Raw genomic sequence first — 15,125 nt, 5'->3', positions numbered from 1 at the left:
GTAATAAGGAGGCATTGCAGCAATTTAGGAAGCGGATTTTAAAAGACAGAAACAAACATTCTGCTACCTTAAAGTGGGATTTTTATACATGCCAGGCAGTGTGTGTGCATTTTATATATGTATAAGAAATCATAACCAGATTTGGGTTTTATTCTTCTGGTATTCAATATGTAGGTTGGATTTGAAGAATCCGAAGCTAGAAACAAAAGAGTACAGAAGTTATTTTACAGACTCAGCTATAGAGATAATTATGAAGAGGAAAAAGAAAGAGCCAAGATATATTTACAATATGAACTTTCTAAAATTTGACAAATGGTAGAATTTTATGGCTAAGAGAAATGGAAGATTCTAGAATAAACTGTTGGTTAGAACTACTTGAGTATGTCTCAGTGAGAATGGACTAAACTGAACGTGAAACATCGATTGATGAGCCCTTGTTTTTGGGCAGGAACTTAACTTGGGCAGAGCAAATTCTTCACTAAAAAAGATACTCAAGCTTTCAAATTATTCTGCATGTAAAGTGAGTGTAAATAATTATAAATTGCTAAATCTGAAGATCTTATGCTCAAAGCAAATACATTTTTTAAAAATCTAGAAATTCCAGCAGGGGCAGACCCTGACATGTTCCTAGTGAGCAGGTGTGTTGAATAAAAGTCAAATGCCTTGCATCTATTTTACTTACTTCAAGTGTGTGAACTCTAGTGGAGAATCCTCCTATATGATGTATTATAGTTAGATTTTTATTTCAAAGGTTGTAAAATATTGGTCAGGGTTTTCAATGACCTGAGTCCCTTGGTTTTCAATTTCTCATGTAATTTTCATTATAGTAGTAATTTTCCTTCCATAGGAATTTTCATTACCTTCAGTTGATGAAGTATATATAGTATGCTTCATCGGTGCACTATTGATTCCTTCTCATATGCTAGTTTCCATAGCTTTATGTTGTATTTACAGAGGTAATTAGTTAAGTTGAGGCCATATAAGATTAGAGTGGGCTCTAAATTCAATATGACTGGTGTCGTTATGTGAAGAGAAACACAGTAATCAAGGCCATGTAACCATGGAGGCAGGGAGATATAGCTGCAGTCAAAGAACACCAGGGATTTCTAGCAACCCCCAGAAGCCAGGAAGAGGCAACCATGGTTATTTCCCCTGTGCCATCAAAGGGAGCACAGCTCTGCCAACACCTTGATTTCAGACTTCTGGCCTCAAGAACTGTCAGAGAATCAAATCCTATTAAGTGACACAGTTTGCGGTTATTTGTTATAAAAGTCATAGGAAACTACTCCCTTAATATGCATCTTCAACACCAGTTGATTCATTCATGGTTCATACTGGAGTCATGTCTTGAGTCTTCCAAGGCAGTTTTCAAGAGTACATAAACCTTACCTCCTTTAAAAAGAGACACAGAGCTGCATAATTATCTCACTCAATATTTTGTCTCAATTTTTACACCAGTTTACAAAATATTAACATTTCGTTTTTCCTGAAATTTATATATGCTTGATCTCACAACTTCACCATTCCTTATTTTTAAGTAATCTTTAAAAGATTTCTTTACAGCATCCTAAACTAACACTTGTTATTCTGAGGTAATTTCCTGGGAGAAATTTAAAAACATTTATTATTTTTTTTCCTTTTTAATTATAAATATATAATAATCATAAACATTAAAAGCATTAATTTACATTGTTTCAGATTAACATGTATCTCTGAATAGTGGTTTATGGCTAAAAATAAAGTAACTGAGAGAATGAGCCATATCAGACTATGTAAAGATTCAATGATTCAAACTATGACATCCTGTTTCCTGTAAGATAATATTGGGAAAATGCATTGTCCTAATGTTTGAACAAATATGAGTGTTGCTTGACAGAACTCACTGGTCAATTCCAAATTAATACATTCTTAGAAAGATGCTGAAGTGATTTAAAGTTAACAAAGTAAATTACATATTTGTGTGAAAGAGTAAATTTTTTGTAAAATTCATGACTTGTAGTGCTTAGCACTGTATTCTGATATGTCCTAAAATTGGATAATAATTTCCTGAAATCCTAATGAGATAAATATTTAGTTAGCTTTCTTTACCAAGTTCTTACTGGTCAGAAACTTGATGCGCATATTTCTATTACAGAATTACATAGCAATTGGGTTATGTATTATTGATTTTACTATTTATTCTAGATTTAATTACAGATAGATAAGGAGAATGCTACATATGCCAAATTCAAGCATATTTAAAATAGTAAGGTCAAAAAGAGAAATATACATGGAACAGAGAAACCAAGACTGCCAAGCAACATATTATTATTTAACACCAAAGTGATAATTTTTTCAAAACTCCACAATACCATCCCAGCATATGGAAAAAACAAACCAGATTTTTCCTTTTTTTTTTTTTTTTTTTTGAGACAAAGTCTCACCCTGTCGCCCAGGCTGGAGTGCAATGCTGCCATCTCGGCTCACCGCAACCTCCGCCTCCCAGGTTCAAAGGATTCACCTGCCTCAGCCTACTGAGTAGCTGAGATTACAGGTGCCCGCCACCATGCCCAGCTAATTTTTGTATTTTTAGTACAGAAAGGGTTTCACGATGTTGGCCAGGCTGGTCTCGAACTCCTGACCTCATAATCCACCTGCCTTGGCCTCCCAAAGTGCTGGGATTACAGGCGTGAGCCACTGCACCTGGCCACATTATTTTTAAGGTAGTATGTCTCTCTCTTTCTTTTCATTTAAAGAAAATTCCCCATTTGTATTCACCTTCTGTGACTTCCAAAAATATAACTGTTTTCATAATTTTTGCCATTTCCAACTATTTCTCAATTATCCACTCAATATATACTGAGCCCAGACAAGTACCAAGTGATGACAACATAATCACTTTCTTTCCTTCAACTTAAATTTCTTAAGGATTATTTCTTAGGACAAAGAAAATAAACAATAGCAAAACATTTTCATTGTCTTTGCTTCTCTTTTACATAGCTGCATTACTTTTTTTCCTGTTCGTATCTAGATAAACCCTGCATCTATTTTCTCTTTTCTTGCTGTCTTCTGGATCCTCTGCTGCTCTGATGAAACAGTCTCTGTACTGTTAACCACATCCTTCCCTGGGGCCTTTCTCAAATATTATCTTCCACAATATCTCTACTTGAAATTCTTCATCACCCATGTCCAGAATTTTTCTCTCCTCGTGGCTTTCTGGATATTGTGCTCGCTTGCTCCTTGCCTCTCTAATCATTTCTCTGACAAACCTTCCTTATGAGGTTTCATCCTTTTCTTTCTTCCTGAGAGTAAGACTACCTCCAGGAGGAGCCATTGTTTTTGTATGGTCACTCTACGTCATCTCAGAAAGCTTATTTATAATCATAGTCTTAATGATCGTTTGGTAATCAAGTCTTAATTTTATCCTTACTTCTAATGCAAATTCCAACTCATCAAATAAAGGAATATATTAAATATGCAACCATCCACTTGAATCGTATGTATTAAATACATAATACATAAGCACTCACCACTTTCCTCTCTAGCTAGATCCTTTTTGATATTTCTAATTCTGTCGGGGGATGGACTGCATGGCCACCAATAACTACTTTTTCAATCCTAAAATACAATCAATTGATAATTCTTACCTAACTTTTTGCCTCAAATACTGCACAAGCATTCTCTCCAAATGAAATTTCAGACTCCTTTCTAATTTGTGCTGTTTTATCTTCCTAGAGACCTTTTGTAGATGACTCTAACATGTATAGTCTCTATTTCTCTCTTTTTCTCTCTCCTCACTCTCCTCCCTCTCTCCATTTATGAATTACAGAAGACTATATATATATTCTCGTACTATTGTCTAGCTACCTTTTATGTGTAAATCTTATCTTCCTAGAAATCCAACAAGTTTTCTCAGGAGAGGAATCTGTCTACACTTTTAAAATCTGTCTGTACCTTTATGACTGAGCACCGCATTAGATCTTCCACTGGAATTTTATCTAGTTTTATTTTACTTGAATTATTAGATGATTAACAATTTTCTTGCACAGCTAGATTAGTGTTTAGTAATTAAAGCTAACATACAAACCTGAAATGTCTTAGTAATCATTTATATATAATTTATATGTACTTAAAATAAAATTATGAAGTCCACATGGGAAAAATTGAACCAGAAAAATATGTTTTGATAGACAGTTGCCACTTATTTCAAATAAGAACCACTATAACCAAATGCTGGTGAATGTAATAATGTGTGTATGCTTTATTGCCTACTGAAGTAAGCATTGGTCCCTGTTTTACAAATGTATAGAAATACATTTTATATTTCAAATTATATTTGTTGATTTTTACCCTGGGATTTTCACTATAGAAATAAATTATTAAACTGATTTCATAATTTTTATTTGCTCTAAACATACTAGTAGAATATACATGGTTTATATGTAAATTATCACTCAGATAAATCAGTAATACTTGTCTTCAAGAAATATAGAATGATTTTTATTTTATTTACTAATTCTGGCCCTGTATTGACATATTTTGACTAAAGATATAATGTCTTTATGGCATACGGTTAGTGTTATTTGCAGGTCATATAATTGTTAAAACCTATCATGTTAAGAAAACAATTTTGGGCCTTTGTGCTAAACACATCCACCTATAAACTCTATTATTTCAAACTCACACACATTGATGAAGGCAGTCTTCTTTACTCTTTCTACTGATTCAAATGCTAATGTCTTCCAGCAACACCCTCATCAACACACCCATTAATAATGTTTTACCAGCTATCTTGCCATTCCTTAGCTGAGTCAAGTTGATACATGACATTCACCATCACAATTCACCTTTGTCTACTTGGCACCCACATGCACGTCCTTTAACCATACTTAGTTTCCAAATAACGACAATTAACAAGGCCATAATTCTGCCTTACATAATACAACTATCTTGCATAAAATAAAAAATCCACTAATCCCTTCCAGAGGAGATACAGTCCTTAAGTAATATTTATCCTTCTGATATTTTATAACTTAAATACGATGATGTAAAATTAACAATACTCAATACTTATATAGAGTCAAATATCTTATGTTACATAATAGGAGAATGAGAGAAAAAAGAAAACAAGTATATTTGCTTAATATATATATATATAAGCAAAATATATTAATAACAAAATAAGGAGGAAATACACATGAAAAACTTTTGGTTTCTGTAACTGGTCCTGTTGTCATAGCTGGTGTTTATAACTACCCTCTTCTACACGCCCTTTGCTTCAGCACGAACCTTAGCTGGTCATGGTTTTTTACCTGGTGGGGAGACCCAAACCATTCCTTTATAGTTTGGGGCATTAGTAGTCCTGTTCAGATGAGGTTGTTGTAGTTTTCCATTAACGTTGAGCACAGGCATGGTAATACTAGCAGAAGTCCTAGGGAAGCATCTATATTTAAGGTATACTCATTTTTACCTCCATTGTAGAGTAGGCCAATTTCCTTTTGGTAGTCCAGTTCAATTTCCCTAGTCAACACCAAAACTCCCTTCTTGTTGTCTCAGAGGCATGAGTTGCCCAAAGTGTTAAGGAGGCAGTCTTAACTTCCAGTTCATTAGAATCACTGTTGCGTCTCCTAGTGGAAGCATTCCTCCCTCTGGGACTAAGACCTCTGGGTGAGCAGAGCACAAAGTCATGGTAACAAAAATATATTTTGCTAATAGGTCACTAGGGGTAATTGCGAGTGGCACCACTCTCATTTCTACTTCTGAATTCCTGGACCTGTGAATCCTTAGTATAGAAAAAACAAAACAAAACAAAACCCCAAAACAAAACAAAACAAAACAAAAAACACCATTCATTGAATGCTGATTCAGAGCTTGTGTAGCCTTCTGGAGAACTTGGCCAAGTGGTATTGTCACCTAACTAGCACTGTAACTGAGTCTTCAAAAGGCCAAACTACCATTCTATCAAGGCAGCTGTTTTAGGATGGTTGGAGACATGGTAAAACTAGTGAATTCCATGAGCATGAGCCCATTGGCACACTTTTTTTGCTGTGAAGTGAATTTCTTGATCAGAAGCAATGCTGTATGGCATATCGTGACAGTGGATAAGGCATTTTATAAGTATACAGGTGGTAGTTTTAGCAAAATCATTGCCTGCAAGGAAGGAAAATCCATATCTAGAGTTGAGTTTTGTCCAGTAAGGACAAAATGTGGACAGTTTCATAATGAAAGTGATTGAATGGAATCAACCTGCCATCAGGAAGCTGACTGGTCTCCTCAGGAAATGTTGCCATCTTGTCTCTTAACTGCTACTTAAATGTCACAATTATTCAAGTGTTTCATGAAAACTATTGTCAAATATGTACACAAGTAGTATATATTTGCATTCTTGATATCTTCTTTGGAAATGTTGATGAGAAATTAATTTATAGTATAAATTTATTGTACTCACCTTTAAACCCAAGCCATATCTGACCTATTAAAAGTTAAATATATGGCCTACTTTAGAGTCAAATATTCTAATCACTATGTTAATATATATTTAAAAAAACTCCTGTTATTACAGTCACAATGTATCAAATACAATAAAAGTTTTTAATACAGACAAAAGAAGTCAAGGTCAAAAGAGAGATACACTATTGACTGTCAGATAAGATGATATGATTTCCTCCATCTGAATTAATCAGGATCATCTAGAGAAACAGAGCCAACATAATACAAAAACACAAACACAAACACACAAACAAATAGAGAGGTTTATTACGGGAATTTGCTCACGTGATTATGGAGGCCAAGAAGCCCCACGATCTGCCAGCTGGAGAAGCAGGAAAGCCAGTGGTGTAAGACGTTTGGGTCAAAAGGCCTGAGAACCAGGAGAAGCCATGATGGAAATCTTCGTCAAAGTCCAAAGGCCTGAGAACCAGGAGTGCTGATGTCCAAGGGCAGGAGACAATACATGTCCCAGCTCAGTGAGCAAATGTGCCCTTTCTAAGCCTTTTTGTTCTATTTCTGCTGCAGCTGTCCCCTTTAGGGTGGTGCCTGAGTATTACGCAGAACATCTGTTAACCAGGCCCTAGTCTTCTCTTCTTCTGTCAAGTGATCATTGGGAACTCCATGAGACCACAGGTGCAGGCTGGGAGAGAGAAGCCAGGGTAGCAGAAGCGGAGACCAGGAGCATTTGGGCCACTTCTTCATGTAACTGACTTGTGCCTTCACAGCTGCTAGGGCCAGATCACAAATATACCACTTCTATTTGATGATGGAGTGTTATTTCACACAGCAACTTGATGGGTTGGTGGTCAGATAACACCCAGTTCATGGTGGGTAGCTCAGGTCACATAGTTACTTGGTAGCCCATTTTTATACCTGGGGAAACATGAACCTCTTTTCCTTATAACTGCAATTTTTGCCACAAAGCTTTCAGTTTCATCATCATTTTGCAATGAGAAATATATATTCAGCTGGGTGTGGTGGCTCAAGCCTGTAATCCCAGAACTTTGGGAGGCCAAGGCTGGCGGATCGCCTGAGCTCAGGAGTTCGAGAAAACCCTGACCAATATGGTGAAACCCCGTCTCTGCTAAAATACAAAAAAACAAAAAAAAAAAAAACAAAAAAAAACAAAAAAAAAACTAACTGGGTGTGGTGGCGTGTGCCTTTTGTTTCAGCTACTCGAGAGGCTGAGGCATGAGAATTGCTTGAGCCTGGGAAACAGAGGGTGCCGTGAGCCAAGATTGTGCCACTGCACTCCAGCTTGGGTTACAGAGTGAGACACCATCTCAAAAAAAAAAAAAAAAAAAAGAAAAAAAAAGAAAAAAAAAGAAAAGATCAAATTATTCCTAGTGTGTAGGCTAATTATTTTATGAGAAAATGTTTTTTATATATGGTTTCTCATGGCATGAACCAAAAAGTTATTTTAAAGTATAAGAATGACTGATGCCTTAATGAATTATGGGACTTTAAGGTAATATAATAATTTATAGCCAGTCTAAAATATTTGCTATTTACTTTCCTTAAATGGAAATTATTGGCCAGGCATGGTGACTCACACCTATAATCCCAGCGGTTTGGGAAGCTGAGGTGGGTGGATTAGTTAACCCCAGGAGTTCGAGAGCAGCCTGGGCAACATAATGATACCTCCTCTCTACAAAACATTTTACAAATTGGCCAGATGTGATGGCATGTGTCCATAGTCCCAGCTACTCGGGCAGCTGAGGTGGGAGGATTGCTTGAGTCCAGGAGATTGAGGCTGCAGTGAGCCAAGATTGCACCACTTCAGCCTGGGGGATGGAGCAAGGCCATGACTCAAAAAAAAAAAAAAAAAGAAAAGAAAAAGAAAACAGTTACTGGGACAATAAAATATTAATATTTGATACAAATAATTTGATATGAATTAGGGAACTCCATTTTTCTCCATCATCAAATTAGTTCCTTCTAGATATAAATATGTATTAACTGAGGTCACTTAGAAATTTTGGGTCAAAATATTAACAGCCCAATTAACTTTGTAATTTTATCAGGTTTGTTGACTATATAAAATTTAAATTTTGTCACAGCCTCTTAACAAATTACTACTAATTTCTAATTTAACTTGTGAGTTTATAGGTCATTCATATGCTGTAAATAGCCCTTGAATTATTCTTTTTAAATAAAGAAGATTGAATCAGATGATCTCTAAAGTCGCTTCCATCTGAGTCTAAGCTTTGTTTTTAACTTTACGTTTCAATGGACTTTAAGTACAGTTTAAGCTCTCATTATGCCAAGAGTATTTTCATATTAGAGACATCAATAACAGTATCTAAGTCGTTTGTGAGAGAAAGAGAGAGAGAGAAGAGGTGAGGGAGTAAGGGGGGAAGATAAGGATAGGGAGAGGGAGAGGAAGAGGATATTTACTACAAATGGATGTTAAACTGTGTTTTTTTCATGCAATATTTTTAGTATTAAGGAAAGACTATTTCTTTGGTTATGTATTAGAAATTTGAATGTGCTTATTTTTGGCTTGTTAGTTAAATATTTGTATTTTGCAAAATGGTATCAACTCAGGAGAAAAAGTAACACTATGAGTTTCATTTGAAATTTTGTGTAAAAATCTCAAGACCCTGAAACTCTGTAAACTTGTGCTTTAGCACTGCAGCAGCTCATGCCTCATAGGTAATAGAAGGTGTCATGTGACACTCTGAACTTTTCCTTGTCATCCCTTCATTCGAGAACACTTGCTGCCATTCTGACTCCCACTAAAGATTAGACCCTATCATAGCAAAAAACCCCAAAAATGTCCCTGCCCCAGTCTCAACTTTTACACTTGGGAGAAGAATTGGTTTCCGTTTACCATAACTCAAACTATTAAATAGCTATATTTGTCTAAGACAACACCCTGGTTTATACCCCCAGATACTACCAACCAGCCAGTATAAACTCTTGGTCTTAAGTATAATGCACTCCATATGCTTCACCTTACTCAGAGGCAGACCATTGAATCATTCACATTTGAGTTGGCTCGGATTAGTGCCAAATTGGAGATAGCAGAACAATACAATTTTAGAGTAATGGATGTTATTTAGAAAGAGAAACAACAGTTTCAAAGGCAAAGATTCATTAAAGATAATCAAGGCCTTTAACACAGCTGCTGGCCAATGAAAAATTATGTGATAATTGTGTCTATACATAATGGATTTATTTAACATGTGAAAACTTGGCTTGAGCCACTACAGATTTTTTTCTAATACATAGGACATCTTTTAAATATTTAGAAAAAACAAAGGCATTTTCCTGATAATAAAGTGTACACATTCACTATAAAAAAATTATAAAACTATTTAAAAACTGTTAGAAACAATACAAATACCCACTAATCTCACCAACTAGAGATAGTATTAATAAGCTCAAATTGTTGTCATTTTGAGTGTGTCTTTGAAATCAAATATATATACAATAAATACAACAGAACACGTATGGTGTGAGTGTATTTGAATCATATGGTTGTAACCTGCTTTCTTTCTCAGCATTATATCATGATTGACTTTCTATATTCTTTATTTTATAACATGATTTTTAATAGTTATGCTCTACTTATTATGATTTACCATAATTTAATCCATTTTATTTGACATATTTCAATATAATAAGTATCACTTCAGAGATATACTTGTATGTACATCATTTGAGATATCAAATTATTTCCATTCACTATATTAATTCATCTGCAATTATTGGATTAAAGTCAGCATTTTACTTACTCTTAAAATTTCCACTATATAATGTGTTCTAATTACACTCTTCCCAGAAGTGTACAACATTTATTATTTTCCAAAATCCTTGTCATCATAACCTATTTGTTTTTTAATGGTTATCAATTTGATAGGTGGGAAATGCTTTTTTAACTTTCATTTTTATTACAAATAAGTTTCCAGTAGTTTAATATTTCTTGATCATAAATAGTTCTACTTTGATAATACAGTAATTCATGTCCTTTACTCTCTTTTTATTAGACTCTGTTTTTCTAGCTCTGAATTCTGTGGGGATTTGATTTTTCTAGATTCCACTAATTAACATTTTGCTGTTCAGGCCTTACAGAGATGTCTCTGTTTTTTAAAAAATTGACTCTTGATAAATACAAGGGTATTAGATTAAATTTCTCTGCATTAGAAATATTTCTACATTCATAGTTTTAGGCAATCTATCTTTATATGTTAAACAAAACTTAGACAACTGGAAAGAATTTATAACTAAACAGCTGAAGAGAAAAATAAAGGAAAATAGGGTGTGGTGGCCCACGCCTGTAATCCCAGAAGTTTGGGAGGCCAAGGTGAGAGGATGGCTTGAGGCCAGGAGACTGAGACCAACTTGAGCAACATGGTAAGACTCATCTCTATAAAACATTTTTAAAAATTAGCTGAATGTGGTGGTACACACCTGTAGTCCCAACTACAAGGGAGGCTGAGACAGGATGATCACTTGAGCTCAGGAGTTTGAAGCTGCAGTGAGCTATGATTATACCACTTCACTCCAGACAGAGGAAGAACTTGCCTCTGAAAAAAATAAAAATTAAAATAATGTTGCTCAAATATTTGCCCCAAGAATGTACCTATCAAATGAATTAACAGACCAAGAAAACACAGGCATAGCATTTGAGGAGCCATTTCACTGGCTGTATTACATATATTGGAGAAATTCGTGTTTGGTTTTTAGGTTGTGTCTCAAGATCCATTTGTTTCTTTGTAGGTGCCACTCATGAGCCTGTGGGCTGTGAGGAGAAGGGAAAAATCACTGAGCAAGTGGTGCTTGGTGCCCCTGACCTGTGCGCATCCTGATTGCTCTGGTTCTCACCGCCCTTACATAGCTGTGTGCTACAATGAGTTTCCTAAAACAAACAAACAAACAAAAACCCAGAGGTTTCTTCTGATATTTAAGGTTTGGAAACTTCTCCTTCAGAAGGTTCTCATGTCTTTATTTTATATTATACTTTAGTCTATAATGTGTTGACCTTTAGTATTTATTTATCTATAGTCTTTATTCTACATTTACATTTTGTTTTATGAAATTATACTGTAAATCACCACAAAACATTTCTGGAAGTGGAGATTCAGTTGTAAAAGAATGTACATTCTAGTCAGCATTAAGCCGTACATTGCGCTTATTTTCAGCATAGCTTATATATACCCACTATATGAATCAAGCATAAATGATGTAAATAGATGTTAAATCTTAAGTTCTATGTTATTCATTTTATGAGTATTTTATTTCATTGTTAGTATGCTCATTTATTTGGAGTTAAGTGAGTTGCACTTAATATTATACTATAATTGAGGTTAGGGCTAGTCGTGTAGTTATTATCTCACTAAACCTCTATTGTTACAGGACTGTTCATTATTTTTGAACTAATGGCTAGATCCTGTACAACCTAAAATCAAATTCCACTATAAATTTATCCAAAGTGCTTTAGATAAGAAATGACACATGACTTTTTCTTTAGAACTTAATAGTTCTTTTGGCCATATGAAGCATTTTTGTCAGGCATCTCAAATTCCAGGTTTTATAAGCCAAGAGTTTTTGTTTTCCTATTACTTTGAAGGAAGTGGAAAAGTCAAGTGAAATATGTACAACCTAAATGTATAATCATTTAATTAAAAATGTTGATAACTAAAGTCACATTTATCTTTAGCATATTCTTTATTTGATTAACAAGTGTTACCAGTGGACAGTGTCCAGGTTCCTGGCATTTTGGACAAAAAGCACAAACAAAACCACGGAGGAAGAGCACAGAGTTATTGAAACAAAAGTACATCCAACAGAGTGGGAGCAAGATTGAGCAACCTGCTGGAGACCACTGGTTACAGAATTTTCTGGGGTTTAAATACCCTCTAGAGGTTTCCCATTGGTTATTCGGTTTACACCCTATGTAAACGAAGCAGTGATCGGCGACCAGTCTGACTGGTCGCGGGAGGGGACCAATCAGAGGTACGTTTCATTTTTCATCTTCCAGGCAGAAAGGCGGCAGGTTGCAAAGGGAGTATAGCCTCTGATCCTTTTGTTACTTGGGTGAGGAAAGTTGGGGTTTTCCTTTAGATTTAGTACTAGGAAGTCAGTGTGAATTGGCTTTAGGTTTCCTGTCTCCAGACCCTACTATCCTGCCTCACAAGCATTTATGAAATCTTGCTCTAGACAAGATGTCTCAAGGTATTAGAGTGTTATTTGGGAGAAAAGGTGGAATGAATGGTTAGATATATGTAAATACTTCAAAATTTTCTTACAAAGCTTGTTTTAGACAGTGTGCCTTCTTTTTAGAACATGGACCTGAAAATTGATGATAATGATGATAATAAAAATTAACATAAAGATAGTATCTATCATTTATAAATATACTATACATCAATTTACTTGCCAGTTGAGTAACATAGTTTATATAATTTGTCAACATGAAGCTATAGAAATAAACATCGTTTTTTTTAGAGATGAGGAAACCTAGACACAAAAATATTAATTAACCTGGCCACAATCAAAGTGTGGAAAACTGACAAAAACAAGACACAAACCAAAGTATCCTCTTCAGAGACAATGCTATAAATCACTACAAAATAAATAGTATTGGCTGCAAAAATATATAATGTCTCACTGGGAATAAGTCTGATTTACAGAGATTGGCATCACAACTGCTGTCACAATACGACTGCAGACACTGTGGGCAAATCCCCAAAGAATCTGAAACACTGTCATTGCATATGGACACAACTGTTGTTCTAATTCCAGTGAAAATTAGAAATGAACCTCTGCTCAAGGGCAAAAAACAAAGCAACAATTATAAACCAAAAAGAAGCAAGCAAACAAAACACAAAGCAAAACAAAAACCTGAAGCTGCGATGAGCATATAATTAGTTAATTTTTCTTTGCAGTTGTAGAAGCAGTTACATTTTCCTGATGTGGCCCAACGCTACACGGGTACTAAAATCTTGTGTAAAGTGAAACTCTTAGATCTAAATGCACTATTAAGTATATGTATTGAGCTCTCATTTTGTGCCAAACACTATGACAGAAAACATCAACATAAGATGCCATCAAGAAATAAGAAGTATAGAGTTTAGTGGTGTGAAGTAGGCCTAGTAGGAGTACATTTGAAGTTTGTCAAAACCTGTTGTAACAGAAACATTTACTGCTCACCAAATAGCCATGTGCTTCAGAATATTTTCTGGTCCTCTCGCAGGTATGCATGGCTTTGTTCTGGTCCATGAGCTGTGAGCAGAAATGGCACCTACCACCTCTGCCTTGAAGTACGTAACACCAGGCATGTGACCCTCCACCTCTTTTTTCCCCTGCTGTGGGATCTTGGAGATACATGCTGAGAAGACTGATTCACAATGCCAACTGCTGCCTGGAGAGCCAACCATCTTGTGCCACAATATGCAGGCAATTTTTCCAAGGCAGTAAGACGTAGAGGTAAACTTGTGACAGCATTGTCTAGTTCATCCTGAATAACATACCTGGCTCTTCTTTTTTCAAAAAGGACATTGCCAACCAAGCTCTTTTAAGTGTATCAACAGTTAATTAACAGTGATGCTCCTGATGCACAAAGGAATAACAGGCGTCTTCACATAGGGGGTTTTGCTGTTTCAGGAATTTCCTGTGTTTCCTTGAGATCTTGTTCTGGAGGTTTCCAGGTGTGGTATCACATTGTGAAGCTCCTAATCATGGGGTCAAGAGGATCAACTTACAGAGAGACTTTAGGTCCTACATCATTTTGACAGATATATATGTAATTTGGTACCTATTTGCAAGGGGAGGGAATAAAAGAAAGAAAAAGTTAAATGACATCCTCTAGCTTAGCACTGTCCAATGTAAACTACATAGGTCATTTTAAGTTTTCTGGCATCTGCCTGAAAAAAGTAAAAAATAACAGAAGTTAATTTTAATAATATATTTTATTTAGCCCAATGTATCCAACCATGGTTATTTTAACGTGTAGTCAATGAAAAACTTCATTAATTTCATAAGAAGTCTTTGAGATCTGGTGTGCATTTTAATCTTAAAATGGATCTTAATTTGGAAAAGCCACATTTCAAGTGCTCAACAACCACATGAATCTGTGTTCCACAGTGAGGTCTAGATGTAACTTAAATTTGTTAAACATTTGTTGAACTTATGCCAGTCATCATGGTAAGTATGTTCACAGCATTGTCTAAATTGTTTATTATAACATTCTCTTGAGTTAAGAAATGAATATATCCACAGAATCAGAAAGTGACAGAGCTAAGATCCGAATCAATTCTCCACCCTGCCTCTGAAGATGGAGGAATGCTCTAGGCAACTACAGGATCATGGGACCCCTCTATAAGTCAAACAAGAAGAGTGAGGCCCCCAAAGAAAGTACTGACTGGTGATGGAGAGGATTATGGAGTTAATGAACATTAAATAAGTATAATTGGTAATCATCAAGTAAATACTGCACTTGATGATTGACTGCATGGGGGAAAAGGAGAAGGAAGGAGGGGCCTGGCAATTGCGGGTTCCTACTTCTGACTTAAGCAACTGACTTGTCAATAAGTCTATTTAGAGAGAGACTGACATGGACTTGCTCACTTAAAATTGAGATTTAGCGATTTTTGATCACTGGAATTACCAGTACAGTACAAGGAAAATAACCCACTTTTTTGGTTCTAGCC

The 15,125-nt window shown here is 35.4% G+C and overlaps 1 long non-coding RNA gene across 2 annotated transcripts in view; it reads right to left on the bottom strand.

The window, feature by feature from the left end:
* LOC105475617 (uncharacterized) overlaps nucleotides 1–15,125 on the bottom strand; it is a 43,687-nt gene that overhangs the window by 22,985 nt on the left and 5,577 nt on the right. Inside the window, exons 2-4 of one of the 2 annotated variants that reach the window (XR_011622196.1) lie at nucleotides 13,627–14,230; nucleotides 10,885–11,000; nucleotides 6,754–7,341 (exon numbers count right to left, since the gene is read on the bottom strand). This is a non-coding gene — a long non-coding RNA (uncharacterized lncRNA). The remainder of the gene's footprint in view (nucleotides 1–6,753; nucleotides 7,342–10,884; nucleotides 11,001–13,626; nucleotides 14,231–15,125) is intronic. The other variant, XR_011622197.1, reaches the window with a different exon arrangement.

Source organism: Macaca nemestrina, chromosome 4 (assembly GCF_043159975.1).
Source record: "Macaca nemestrina isolate mMacNem1 chromosome 4, mMacNem.hap1, whole genome shotgun sequence".
NCBI classification, from domain to species: Eukaryota; Metazoa; Chordata; class Mammalia; order Primates; family Cercopithecidae; genus Macaca; species Macaca nemestrina.
This window is presented reverse-complemented; position numbering and strand designations above follow the sequence as displayed.